General features: G+C 32.1%; 1 pseudogene; it reads left to right on the plus strand.

Annotated features, from left to right (window-relative positions):
- Window positions 1–309: 309 nt before the first annotated feature.
- LOC145049968 (uncharacterized) overlaps window positions 310–15,924 on the plus strand; it is a 32,884-nt pseudogene continuing 17,269 nt past the window's right edge.

Below are 15,924 nucleotides of genomic sequence, written 5' to 3' on the forward strand. Positions count from 1 at the left end.
AAGGGTTGAATATTAGTTAGTTAAAATGTTGAATAATTAGAATATTCCAGAACCCTTAAGGAATTAAGGGAATTTGAAAATCTCCATCACATATGAGATGGGAGATGAAACTTGGAAAAGGCTTTAAGGATATAAATAATGTGTTAAGGGTTTCATTTCTCCTTGCACATTGGCTTGAGATTTTGCCAACTTCTTCCCTGCCTTTCTACGGGACGAAATTCTTAAGCCTTTCTAGGGTTTGTAGAAGTTTGTCCCTCTTCTAGTTTTGTTTTGGTTCTCTCTTTGGATTCTTAGGTGTGATTACATTAGATGGATTCTCCATTGGGTCCTCTCATCCAAGCAACATGGTTGGATCAAGAAGGTTCAAGAAGGATTCAAGAAAATGAATATCAAGCTACAAAAGAGGTTAGTAATTTTGTATTTCTTAGTAGATTTAGAAAATGAATATCAACTAGGGCTTTTTCTCCATACGGTTTGCGGAAAAATAGGTTTGAATCCTCTAAAGAAAACTAACTACCGATTCTTGGAGAGGACACTGATGATAACTCCCTCCCACCGATCATCGTCATTGTAGTAGGCGTCGACCTCATTGCCTCATTGCATTCTAGGTTTGTGAAACAGAGTTAACCGGTGTGGTATATGGAGTTGCAAGGGATATGCAAAGTCGTGATGACCTAGTGAACCATCCATTCACTAAGGATGTGGGTTACGTAGATGAGCCAAAAAGTAGCATACAGGGTTTCGAGTATTAGATGAACAAAAAGGTAGTTCTTGGCTTAATGAGGTGGTGGTTTATTGGTAGGCATCTGAGAGTACATGTTGGCGGAGAACTTGGTGGAGGGATGTATGTAAGCAACTCCAAAGTTAAGTAGGATCCAAAAAACATTGTTCATAAGTCTCACGCTTATATACTCTAATAAATGAAAATCTATTTTGTCACGTCTCAATCTCTCATAAGTTTTGACACTTGTCATTTTGTGGTATTTTTGAAATTAATAGTATCCATATGTCAATTTCTAGGTTTTTTTAATTTTTAAAATTAAAAAACCACATAATAAATATAATGACAAAACTGAAAATTTGGTCCCTATGGTATTCAAAAAACTTTGGATAGGGTCCAAAAAGTTTTCAACTTGCATGGAAAGTCCAAAATCAAGGTTTTTCTGGGTTTTTGGTCCAAAAAACTTAAAAAGACGGTTATGCCCTTTTGATTTCTTTTTCCCTTTTTCTATAAGTATTTTAATGCTATTTTGACTTGAAATTTTTTTTCCACCCCTACCCCACGGTTCTCTCTCTCTCTCTCTCTCTCTCTCTCTCCTTTCCTCTTCTCTATCCTTCTCTCTCTTTTACTCTTTCTCTCTCATTTCAATGGTTGAAGTATCTGAGACCAAACATTAAACATGGCGAATTTTCTGATGATGAAGATAAAGTTATATGTGTCCTCTTTGTTAGCATTGGTAGCAGGTACACTTTCTCTTTCAAGATTCTGTATTAACGGCGATTTTATGGTATTTAGCACGCAAAAATGGACATTTTTTTCAAGATCTCTCAGATGTGAATAAGTATGCAGAAATCTAGAAGTTTGAATAACTTAATGTACAGGTGGTCATTAATGGCAACACAGTTACCAGTAAAAATGGACAATGCTATCAAGAACTACTGGAACACAAAGCTGAAGAAGAAGATGATGAACATCTTAATCACCCTACCCGAACTTAGAAAACCTCATCAACATCTTCAATGTTTCACTTCTTCAACAAACTGCATCTACCCATCACAATCGATTTTTCAAAATAGTAACATCAATGTTAATGTTCCATTATCATCATCAATATCATCATCTCCATCATATTTGTACAATACAAATACTTCTAGCTACCATGATCAAATCTTATCTATCCCATCTAGCCCTAGAATTAATGATGCTAATCGTCAGCATCTAGTTCTCCAATCACAAGATCATGGATTTCTCGGTTTGGTTTCCACGGAGACTTACCAGTAGGAGGTAAAAGACAGTTCTACCCATGTCTTCTTTGGAGGTGATCAAGCTAGTTGCAGTTCTAATTCCGATGGGAGCAGCTATTATGAGTATCGTAGTACTGTTGGTGTATATGATCAACATCGTAACAACCTGAGTGATTCTTACAAGGAATTTGGTGGTCATTATGATAAGGAAAAAGGGTATTGTGAGGATTCTTCATTATACTCCAGTATTGAGGAGCTCAAGCAGATGAGAGAGAAAGAGTCAAAGAGAGAGAGAGAGAGAGAGAGAGAGAGAGAGAGAGAGAGAGAGAGAAATGGGTGATAGAGAGAGAGAGAGAAAGAGAGTACGGTGGGGTGGGTGGGGGTGGAAAATTCTTTTATTTAAAAGTCAAAATAGCATACTTATAGAAAAAGGGAAAAAGAAATAAAAAAGGCATAACCGTCTTTTTAAGTTTTTTTAGACCAAAAACTCAGAAAAAACTTGATTTTAGACCTTCCATGCTAGTTGAAAACTTTTTGGACTCTACCTAAAGTTTTTTGAATACCACATGGACCAAATTTGCAGTTTTGTCAAATATAATATATAAGTAAAATATTAAATGTAATAAATATGATCATAAATTGCAATAAATACGTTTTTTTTTCCTTTCTTATTTTAAAATTTAATTTTAAAAAATACTTAATCTTTGCATTTTGATATTTTTTTTTTTTTATTTAATTTATATAATAAATGGATCTTATACCTGGTTAATATTATATATAACTCTTATATTGTTTAAAAATTGAAAATTGGGTCAAAGATTTTTGGGTTAAATTATATATTTAACCCTTTTTTGCGTTTCTCAACCGAGACTGGTTCTTCACCATCGTCTCTCCACAAAATCTAGCCTTAAACATGAAATCAGTAGGATGATAACATTATATGGATGACAATGATACATGAAGCAAGATTTGATGTTGAATTTGTGGAGGGTATAGATGAAGGTTGCGACGAGGAAGATGAGAGACGTACTACTGTAAGATATAAATGCAGAGTCACACATACTTTCTTTCCACCTCTATACGCATCCCTAATCTCTGTTGATAATAGAATACATCAAGTTAAAGATCAAATTATTATTTTCAACATATATTAGCGTCTACACCCAGCTTAACAACCCTCGATGGAGGATTAGAAAATTCAAATTGCATCTACCATCTATTGATGTGAATTAGATGTTTTGTTTGTGTCTCAAAAATACATGAGAGAAACGTGAAAGCCTCTTAAACCAAAAACCAATAGTTTGTTTGGCGAGAATAACATCACTGCTTATTTGATTGGTAAAAGATTAGATAGTCATTAAAGACACTATTAAAACACTAAAAATAATCATAATAATAGAATAATCACCAAACGAAACACGAGATAATAAGTTTAATATCCTTTAGTGCGACCCTTCCACTTGGAAGTTGGAAGTCAAGTTCTAATTTAGAATAATTTTATCTGCATTCAGTCAAATATATTAGTATATTTCGCCACAAGAGCTTGGAGCCCATATATGTTGGTCAAAAAGATATTTGGAATAAAGACCTCGATGAGAATCAAATTAAGAAGGAATGACAAATACCCATAAGCACAATATTGGTTTGTTCAAAAGACAGCACGCAATATATGAGGGACATATTACCGTTAGCTTTTATAAAGATGTTATAAAATATTACAAGTTTAAAAATCTACAAAATTGTATTTAAATGAATTAACTAGTTCAATTAATATGATTTTTGAAAAAAAAAAGAAAGAGTTATGTGATTTGATTACTAAGTGAAATATGAGCTTTTTTTCCACAATAATCATAAACTTAAGGGTTAGAATTTGAAATCGAGGTCTCGACAAATGAAATATGGGTACACAAAGAAGCCGACTAGGACACTCATAATTTTAAGTAGGGTGAACAAAAACCAAACCGTAACCGAAAAACCACAATAAAACCGAAAAACCGAAACCGGAAATAAAACCGATGGTGTTATTTTAAATTTTAAAAAACCGTAATTTTTTGGTGCTGTGTGGTTTTATACTCTGTAACCACACCGAATAACCGAAACCGCACCGCAATATATAATATATTAATTGAATAAAATTATATTAGTAGTGTTTACTGTTTAGGATGCTAATTTATCAATATATGTAAAACGATCATATTTTGTATATTCAAAACATAAAATACTTATTTATTAAAATAGATAACAAATGCATAAAGAAAAAAAAAATAAAAAAAAAAAACTTGGCTGAATACTCTCACATTCCAAAGAAAGGAAAAAAGAAAATTGGCTGAACACTCCCACATTCCAAATCGGCCAGATGAAGAAAGAATAGAGAAACACATCCTTTATTTAATGAAGACAAAAGGAAACAAGTCGGAATATGTGTGCTTCATTTTTAGAGACCTATTGCACCGGTTTTTTCTAGCAAACTCGATTAAGCCACTTTTTGGCATTTGGTTTACTTACAAAACTCAGTTTTTAGTGGTTAATCCAAACCCTTTTTTTTCTAAACCTTCCGGTTTTTAGTGGTTAATCCACACCACCAAAAATCTTGGTTAAAAACCAAAACCGCACTTGTCACAAACTTACAAACTAAACCCGCACATAAAACTGCAAACCGCACTAATCAATTTTATATATAAAGAAACCGCAAGTTCTGTTTCATGGTTCTGTTTGGTCAAAAAACTGCACCAAACCGCATCATGTTCGTTCCTAATTTCACTCATTTTAAAAGTAATAGTCAAGTAAAGCCAATAGAATAAGTATTTTGGTCTAACGCCGGTGTGATAAGATGATCTCCTTTTAAGATGTTAATGGTTTAAGTTCCGTTTCAGTTATATATGATTTATGAGTAGTTTAGAGTATGTATTAGTTGCAATTTGAAAAAAAAAAATGAAAACTGATTTTGTTTTCATCACAAGGTATAACTCATGATACATAAGGTAAAACCCATTAATGCAAAATGATAATCAACTTGTTCAAATAACTTAATACTTCCATCGATCTAAGCCATTCTTCATAGAAAATAATTTTAAACAACTTAATACATCGTGTTACGGTCATAATTTCAACATGCAAGAGTTGTCAAGTCAGGGTTTATCATTTACCCTTTTCAATCTATCATCAAAACCACATGCATGTATGTAAATGAAGCTATTGGAACTATTACAACACTTGAAAGTACCAATTTCATCTAACATTTTTGGATTCCCCTTTTAGGTTTCATATAGTCGTAAATTTTCACCAACCAAATCAAGAACTAGAGAAGGAATCAAGATTTCTTACATTTAAAAGATGAATCCTTGTGTTCTCCTTTGATTCCCTTTCAAGATTGAGCTCCAACTCACAAAAATCGCCTTTTATTGCCCCTCTTGTGTTCTTAGGAGTATGATAAATGGGGTAAAAGGACGATTTTATCTCTAAAAATCCATTTTTTTTTAAAAAATTATGAGCTCCAACGTGTTCACACCGTGTAAACAAATAAAACGCATCACATTCTTGTGTTTCGCCTGACTTTTCGACTCAACTTCAGACATCCAAAACTACTTCATACGAACTTGTATTTTGATAATCTTTATATCCATGCGTTCGTATTCGAGTCAACTACAACGTTATCATACATCATATTTTTAGTTATACTCTTACATATAAAAGGTTATAGATCACATGCTTTGCATTCACCTTTCATATATATACTTTAGCAAAATACATGACTTAACCTTTTATTCAACTAGTAAATATATTACACCCTTCTTAATATATAAGCTATAAGAAACATGTGTTACGATAATCATCATTTACTAAAGTATATAAAGAATAATTATTCTTACTTTGCTTAAAACCATAACGAATTAAAAAAAGAAGTTACTTTTTCATTCCATTTTGGTGGAACCTATTTTAATCCATATAATGATTTTAAAATTTACACACTATAGTTTCATTTAAAAAAAATAATACAATGAAAAAGACATATACCCATCTTTATTTAAAGTTCCATATGGAAAGGCACATTTACATGTAACTTATATAAAGTCCAACCGCAATTTATTACAATAAAAAATAAACATATAGCAATAATAAGCTTACCAATAAGTGAAAATATTTCATTAAAATCTATACCCTCACATTGATTATACGTTTTACCCAATAACCTTACTTTATGACCGTCTATCTCACCATTAACGTTACATATTATCTTGTATACCCACTAACACCTTGTTGGTTTGCAACCAATAGGGAGCTTAGTATACTCAAGTTCGATTTATTTATAAGGCCTCGATTTCTTCATTCATTCGTCGAATCCAATTAGGATCAGAGCAAGCTTGATTATAATTATTTGGTTCAATAATTTTGAGGTAAGAGACAAAACAACGATAACCAAGTTATAATAAAGAATAGTTTACAACTTTTTTATACATCTTATACTTCCGTATAAAAATATTCATCGAATTTTCTAGGAATATTAGACACTCTAGAGAATCTTAATACTACTCTCAAACTCCCTAAAACAAGTACCAAATACTAATACAAAATTGAGCTTTGGTCACGGTTTTCTCAAAACAAATTAACCACGGTTTTTTAATTCATATGGCTACAGGTCATTTTTATGAAGTTTTAGTATTTTTAATCACATTTTAGCTCAATAACTATGACCATTACAAATTATATGCACTTATGTAGCCATAGTTTATCATAAGAATCGTGACAAATATGTGTCACAATTTTACATCGTGGCCAAAAGTCATTAACAAGATAAAAAAAATGTGTTTTTTATAAGTCACCAATTGTCATGAGAGAGATATGGTTGGACCATGATTATTAAGGTAGGTACTCGTGTAGCCATGGTTTATCTAATTTGTTTCCAAAAGCAACCAAGTCTCATCATAAACATACAAAACTGTAACAACTTGAAAGTCTTTTACTTCTTTAGGAAGTAAATAGGAAATAATGTATATTTAATGCTAAAATGGTGAAAGGAAAGTAGAATGCTATTTAGCAAAAATCAACGAATAGTCAAGGATTTGGAAAACATGGTGTGTGGCTGTTAGGAATGGCATGTGTAATGTGTTTGTGTGACATCTACGATCAGAAACACAGTTCATAACCAATTATGAATCGCCAGACACGTGGAAAGTATGCATGACATGTGGCATAAGACGGTAACACGAAGCATGATCCTGAATTGAGACATAGACACGACGCTTCCATATCTTTGATGCAGTGTGTAAGCATGTATCACAATCTAATATAAATTGTTGAAGTGCTTTCTATGATAATGTGTTTTTCGTATTGGAACATATAAGGCTCGAGTGACTACTCATGACTATAGAAGTCTAGGCTCGAGTGACTACTCATGACTATAAAAGTCTGTATCAACGAGAATATATTAGAATACAACTCCTGAAAAAGATACGGTAACTTCTCATCTTAATATTATATACATATGATATTGTAAAGTAATTATGAAAGGGTTAATTAACAGTTGAATTTTGTGTTGGAATTCTTAGTCAAATCAACAAAGGTTGTAAACCTTTAAGTATGGAATAATTATAAATAAATATTTTAGATAAAAAGTTTACATGGTTAAACCATTTAGCAAATGTTTTATGCTATTTGATGAGTTTAGTAACAAGTGGTTACTATGTTCAGATAGTGGCCAGGAGAATGATCATTGCAATAGATACGAGATTTAAGTTTGTAGTAACTAGTAACAAGTTCTGAGGAACTTGGTATGTTGTCCAAATAGGTTTGGACAAGTGATTAAGTATAGAGGTAGCAAAAAATTGAAGATTATAATGGAGGTTAGTTTTACTAACTAGTCAGGTTAGCACATGTAGATTTTCTGGGTACATAGCACTATTTATATGGTTAAGGTGTCCCTATATCTTTCTATATTGTTTATAAAAGGGGAACCTTAGTATTAAATTGGATTAAAAAGATAGCATGCCTCATGATTTTAAGCTTTCAAATGGTATTTAGAATTAAAAGGGGCATTGCTAGTTATTTGGCTTATATGTTATGTATGTTATTTTGTAGTAATGAATGGCTAATATTTAAAAGGTTAAGTATTATAATTCTAGAATATGGCATGTATAGTAATATGTGAAGTTACACAATGTATGATTACGTGAAAGAACTGTATGATAAGAGTATTGTTGAAAAATATATATGCCTAAGAGTCATTATAAAACAATATTGTCAAATAATATATGACCCTAAAGGTCACATTAACAACAACTTGATACAGATTATTTATTATAAATTGATTTTAATAAATATTCAATAAACTATAATTAATTGAAAATTATTTATTTCTTGGAATTAATAATTTTCATTAGCAAGTAACATATTAAATCGTATGAAATGATTTATTAAGTCATGTAAAACATTTTAGACTATAAGGGCTTTTGTCTTTTACGAAAAGGTTAAGGTTTATACTTTATAAAGGAAGTTTATAAAATTCATAAACTAGTCCTCTTTTTTATGTCCTGAAACCATGGGTAGAAAAGAAAAAGAAAAGAATGCCTTTTGAGTTAGTTTAATCAAAAGTATACATGTATTATGGAGAATGAGGGATAATTAGGATATAGGGACATGATGTGCTTAAAGTGTTAAGGACTTATGGTCCATGAAAGAGTTGTATGAAGTGTCTTTTACTCTTTCTTTTCTCACTTCTTAGAACCACAAAATGCATCTTCTTCTTTCTTCTCTCTATTTTTTGTTAAAATACTTGAAGAATACTTGCACTTTTACTCTCTCGAATTTCATACTTTGGTTATGAACTTTAAGCTTAGAAGTATAAGAGTTTAAGGACTAGCATCTACATCAAGTTGAAGTATTGTTGGTGGGCATAAAGGAAAGAGTTCTACTCACATTCTTCTACAACTTCCAAGCCTCCCCTTGAGGACTCAAATACTATAAAGGGTGTTATCTTTTTCTTCTTCCTCTTTGGTTGTTGTTTACTTTCCAAACTTTGCAAGAAGATCCATGGTGGGTTGTAACAAGTTTATAATTGTTAAAAATATTAAAGTATTTTGTCGCCAAACTCTTAAGTTTTTAAAACAAATTTTGAATAAAAACCCAATAATTGGTATCAAAGTCATACTTGCACGTTTGGTTAGATTTTATGATTTTTGGAAATGTTGGTTTTTGGAAAATATAGATAACTAGTTTTTGTAAGAAAAGTAGTTCATACACATTTTCTATGACAACTTTGTAATTGTTATGGTATGTGACAATTTATCATGCATATTTTGTCACTTAAAGGTGTATTAGAAAAACAATTGTGGTTTTATTTATATGTTTATAGTTATGATGTGTATAAACTAGTCATGGACCCTTGTATTGTTGTATGTGTTGTTTTGTTAAAAATGTTGTAATAATTTATTGATTCATATGGTATGTAATAATTAAATAGTTAGTTTTCTTTGTTTATTTTTGTATATAGTAGATTAGTTTTAGAAATAATTTATTTTTTTCCGAAAGTGTGCTAAAAGTGTTGTTGTTGGCCTAATGCTTCATCATATTCCTTATAGTGCAGGCCCTAAGGCAAAACTTTCCTGATAGGTTGCATGTTGCTTATTTTAAGCCGTTTTAAGAAGTTTTCAACTTTTTTTTCGAAGCAATTGATGTTTTCTCAAGTGGGAGCTTCTACAACAACATCACTAGAAGTTCTTTTTTTGGTCTCTTAATGTCCCTTTAGGAATGAACTTGGTATTTTTGTGTTTGCTTACAAAAATGTCATTAGATGGTTGGTTTATACACATATGTTTATGCATACATATGTTGTCTATTTTATAGAAATATTTTGTGTGGTTGATAAATTAGTTTTTCACAAACTCAAACAATTTTTTGAACAAAATAAACATCACATGGAGTTTGAATTTCAAAATTTTAACATGTGAACATAAGATGTAACTAGTTATTGTTTTAAAATAAAAATATGTTTTATAAAAACATTAATAACGAAAAATTTTGAAATACTCAATTATATGTTTTAAAATGGTAATTTGTAACTTATACAAACTCCAAATATATAAGAAATAAACGGAAGTTTTATTAAAGATATAAAAGGTTCTAAAGCGCTTAAACTCAAACTTAATACCAGTTATTAAATTTAAAAATGATACATGTCAAATTATATAGAAACTAGCTTTTCATATAGAACCTTTAGAAGTGATTTTCTTTTTTCAAAATTCGTACCAAGGATTATTATATGCATGTAATAACCATGATATCATATTTTTTTTTTTAAAAAACAGAATTATAAAACATAAAAATACCCCTTATAAGCCTCAAAATTATGCAATTAGTTTTGAAGGTACTCACACATCTTTTGATGCACTAGTGAGATAAAGGATACCTAACCGCTTAATGTTATCTTTTGATGATTGGGGTGTATTCGCGATTTCTATAACCAAGGTTTAGGCCGATTACACAAGTTTTTCAGATTGGATGATTTGATCGAAAATCTTTTGTGATAAAGTTTTAGCCCATCGGTAGCAAGTGTTGCCCCTGTGGAAAAACGGATTTGCGTGGACAAGGTTTGAAAACTCAAACCTTGAATTAAATAATGACAATGGTTTCTAATGATCTTAATTCCAGTCAAGTCTAGATAAACTAGTCAAGTCTTGAATAATATAACTCGATAAAGTGCTCAAAATAAAGTAAAGAAACGTAAAGTATGAAAAATGAATATTTGACAACCCAAAGTTTATTCCGTTACATTACCCCGTTACCGTTAACGGAATATTCCATTTTATAAAAGTTCCGTTAATTTGAGGTCGTAAAATAAATAAACGTTTTATTTATTTATATTATATGTCGTTAACTTCGTGATAAAATAAAGCAAAAACACTTAGATTACATTTCCATATTAATTTGGAAAAAGTTAAATTTTATTACGACCACTAAATCGGGTGCGACCAAAAGCCCCGTTTAGCGACAGTATTGGGTAGATTCCCACTGAGCTCCAACTCCAACCCATATATAAGGGGGAATGAACTTCATTCCACCCCTTTTCACTCTCTCTCTCTCTATATACTCTCTCTCATACGAGCCCGATTTCGCCTCAAATCCGCAACCAAACGCCTCCAAATCGTAAGTTCTTGTACCCTAACTTATCCTAAACATTATTAGCTATGACTTTACCCCAAAATTCGACCATATAAGCTGTCAAAGAGGAGTTTACGACCCAAGAACACTCTAGGGCCATAAACCCCTTAAATGAGGCCAAAATGACCCAAATTTGTCCCTTTGAGCCTAGGAACCAATTAAGGATTTAGCCTAGGATTGTTTTCCGCTCTTTAGGGTACGTATACTTATTTAATTAGTATTAAATGCACTAATTGTATGTCAACATATGTTATCATATGTTAAATAGGTCACTAAGTGTGTCCAAGTCTTTACTTGACACCGAGCACCCAACCGGCACCTTCGTCGGATCCACTTACACTAGGTGAGTTCATACCCCTGAATGAACCTTTTAAATGTTTTTACATGTTTTATAGGGGGGAATACAAGTTAAACATGCCAGTTATCATATCAATCACATGTGATTGATAACCCGCATGCACAAGGATTTACCACACTGTAAACTGTTTTACCGAGTAGGATACTATAAATGGTTTTCTAAAAGGTTTTCACTTGTTCAAAACTCTTACTTATATTGTTTTATCAAAGTTCATTTTAAACTGGTTTATGAAAAGTTTCCAAAGAATTTCTAAAGGTTTTCAAACTTATTTTACCAAAGAACACCAAGTTGTGATTTTCTCAAGTATAAAGGTTTTCTTCCATGTTTTGATACTCCCTCTTAGTTTAAACTCTTACTTGATAACGATTCACTTCGTGATGCGTTTATACTTGTTATTGCCTCTATTTCTCTTATACTTGTAGTCGCTTATGCCAATTAGACGCTCTTACTTCACTTGTTGTTGCTTCTACTTCGTGATACACTTATATTTGGTACGCTTATACTTCACGATTCGATTATCCCACACTGTACGCTTATACTTCACGATTCGATTATTCCACACTGTACGCTTATACTTCACGACTCGGTTATTCCACACTATTTGTTTACACCCCATGATTTGATTATTCCACACGATTCGGTTATACATCACGATTGGGTTATACTTCACGATACGTTTTCCACTTGTTACACACTCAAACGTAGTTGGATGTATGCCTATGCTTGTATAGATGCATATAAATAATGGTTGAAGGACTCAGGAAGGCTTGTTCGCCCTATTTCCTTTTCTTCGTTGAGATGTGGTCTGGTGGGATCGGATGTCCGTCCGAATGTCATTTGATCATTAGTTATATATTATGTACACAAGCATAGACATATAGGTTTACATTATTCAGTTCAGTTATGAGTCTCTACCACTCGTTTAACACTTGTATTGGAAACCCACTACCCACTATTTGGGATGCATCTTCGGGACACGGCCTTCTCCGTCATCTAGTTGGTAACCAGAGTCTCCTGTAAGGAGAGCGGACATTGTGTGTATAGATCTATACGGGATTGACACCCCCGCACCCTGACTGCTAGCTACAGTCCACGGCCTACCAAGCCAAGGGGTGACAAATGTTACATTTTATAGACGCTTGTAGGGCGTCAGGTACTCTAGTGTCGGTTAGTATGGTTACGAGTATCCTAGGTTACCTTATAATTCATGGCCTTAAGGTAACGGTATCTTACCAGCAATTTACACTGTATGCTGGGAATCCACTCTCAGAGTCACACTGTTTTTAGACCTTGCTAGCTGTATCTTTCATTTGATACTGTCTGGGGTCTGTATTCTTTGTTTTAGACCTTGCTAGCTGTATCTTTCATTTGATACTGTATTGGGTTTGTATCCGCTGTTTTTAGACCTTGCTAGCCGTACCTTTCATTTGGTACCGTCTGGGGTCTGTGTCTCTTTTGTTAGACTAAGCCAGGTGTGTTGTTCGTTCGATACTCTCCTGGAGTCTATGATTCCTCTTGCCTTAGTCAGCAGTCTTCACTGCTGAGGCATATGTTATTTTCCCTGATTTCTCCTGCTTTCTTTAATAATCAAATTTTGTATTTTGATAGTGATAGAGATTAAGGGAAAACTACTTTTTACCACATAACTCCGTCCAGTCTTGGTAGAAGACTGCTTTTATTAAAGAAAATATAGGATTTTCTGGAAAAGACACTAATGTAATGGACACTCTAAAACTACCACTTTTATTAAAGTTATTTGGATAAAATGACACTAAATGCTTATGAACTCACCAGCATTTGTAAAAATGCTGATACTCGCTTTTCAAATAACTTGTATTCTCAGGTCAGCATTAGACAGGTACATTCTCGGAGTTGTTGATGAAGATAGCTTAGTACCAAACTGCACTTATATTATTACCTGTATTACTTTGTTGTATTTTAATGTAAACCATGTAAAATTATTACTATTAATGCAATGGTTGTTGTACTTTGATTACTATAATGCACGTGCTGTGATATTTGACATGACGTCACCCACCCCAGAACGTTTCCGCCGTTCCGATTTTGGGGTGTGATAGAATAGTATTAAGAACAAGAAGAGTGTTAGAGAGAAATGATTCACTGAGTAATTCTTGATTTGATTGAAGTGAAATTGTTACCATTTACAAGGTTGACACTCCTTTTATAGCCAATGAGTTACAAAAGACAAATACAAATAAAGTGCACATGGAATGAAAATCAAACAGCATGACATAATCATTTTTGTTGATCTTGTCGGTTGTACGACACTAAATAACAAACTGATAAACAACGAAGTACTTTCACTTATGTCAGAACACTATTGACTAATCTCGGAAACAACATAATCTCGGTAGTCTATTTATCTTTGAAATCTTCTCATCTTGGACCATACACCATCTCGGAAATATACTTAAGCTCGGATTGACTAAAGGGCACTTTTCGTGCACTAACAACCCTCCCTCCTTGAGGTTGAGGGTTTATGTCCCTTTTGAGACATATGTCGATTTAAAGGAGTAGTTTATGAGTAGATTAGATTTGTTGTTCCAAAAAATGAAGAGAGTTCTGAGGCATAGATGAGGTTAAAAATGTCAATTAAATTTTGTTATTAGCGATTCCATAAAACTAGAAATTATATAGTACAATATAATTGTTAATCAGTATCTACCTAATTGGATTCAAATGAATGAGATAAAGGATAGCTAACCATTTATTTGTTTTGCAACTTAGATCATAAAATTTGATAATTAATGTTTTTTTTAACTAAAATGGTATTATTTAGTAAAGATTCAAATATTGAAAATACTAAATGAATTTTGTTAAAATTTGTAGATGAGAACTAAATCCAATCTCATAACCATGCATCACTTTGATCTTGATAATCAACATGAATATTTAACATTTGATGAGCATTATATTATTTAGTAGACGTGTGTCTTGAGATACAATATCCAAAGAGAAAATAAATTGTACATTCTTAAAGGACATATTCCTAAACAACCTAATATTAAGAATAAACCTGAGCATAATGTTTGGTGGAAGCATTGCATTGATTCTGAAGATGTTTCAAGAGTGATACTGTATTCAGATATTCCAGACCTCTGGAAGGAACTGGTATGGCCACATGGCACTAAGTTTGAGCTAGCCTCAAAAGGACCTAACTACTATGTTTGAGCTAGATAAAATGATTTGTATTATATTTGCTTGGAAAATAAATATATCATGTATGTCATATTATATAAGACAAGGTATATAGTTATGTTGTGAACATATCATAAGATACCAATTAAATACATGGGTTAATCACTCGATGGCTATAAGAACATTCTAGGAATATTAAGAAGAACTAAGAGATTGTATATGAGATAATTAGTTTAGAAGAAGATCTTCATGTAACGACCCGTGTAAGATTTCGAATTCAAAATTGATAGATATAATTATGAATTATAATTGGATTTTGACTTCATTATGGAATGAAGAATAAGTTTTTTTTGGAATGATGACCAAGAAAAACATGATATTACACAATCTTCTTCAAAAATGAGAATACAATACTACTTTTGGAAGTTGAAATCAAATATGATTGGATGAATGACTTCATTGAAAAACTATGTTTATTTCTGCCATTCACGGATCACATAGAAATCATTGTGACTTCGAGAGTATATTTAATCAATCTAATACACTCTATGTCACGAAAGAACATCAATCATATTCTCCAAGATAATTAACTATAATTAGTGTATGTCAAATGTGGAGTTGATAGTATTCGTAGAATTCACAAAAATTACATTTAGTCAAACCCTTTAATAAAGTCCTTTTTTGGATCTAAGTATGAACGGACGCACTTCAACTATAGGACTTCATTATTCTAGAAATGGGATTTTAATTCGCATTTAGTATTCGAATATTGGAAAATTGTAACAACAACTATTACATAATGCTTTTGATATACTGAGATATGATCATCACATTAATACTTGTAGTGTTCTATATTAACATGTTTAATCCAAGAATAATCTTATTATTCTAAAAGTTCATTGTCAGTTATAATTTTGGGAACAATTATGAAGTAACACTAATATGAATTGGATTGGTTGATTCTTACCAGATGAAAGTAGGCAAGTGGTTGTAACCAAGTTTTATAGGTACTTGTCAGAGAACTAGTATTGAACTGACCCACATCAAGCGTCACCTAATGGATCACTATCGTGAGTGATAATTGATAACATGTACTATATTTGTGTCCTTAACACCTGAGACACATAGAGGCCTAGTGGGTCTTAAGTGTAGGGAGTGTTATGCTTTGATATGGTCAAATACTGATCCTTAAACGAGTAGTTATAAAAGCCATTTTTAGGTATGGTGTGAACTATGCAAGAGGATTATGTAATCAAGATGAGAGTTGTTCCTTTTATGTGTTGAGAGTT

This window comes from Lactuca serriola, chromosome 5 (assembly GCF_051521515.1).
Source record: "Lactuca serriola cultivar US96UC23 chromosome 5, Lser_US96UC23_V15, whole genome shotgun sequence".
In the NCBI taxonomy this organism is placed as follows: domain Eukaryota; kingdom Viridiplantae; phylum Streptophyta; class Magnoliopsida; order Asterales; family Asteraceae; genus Lactuca; species Lactuca serriola.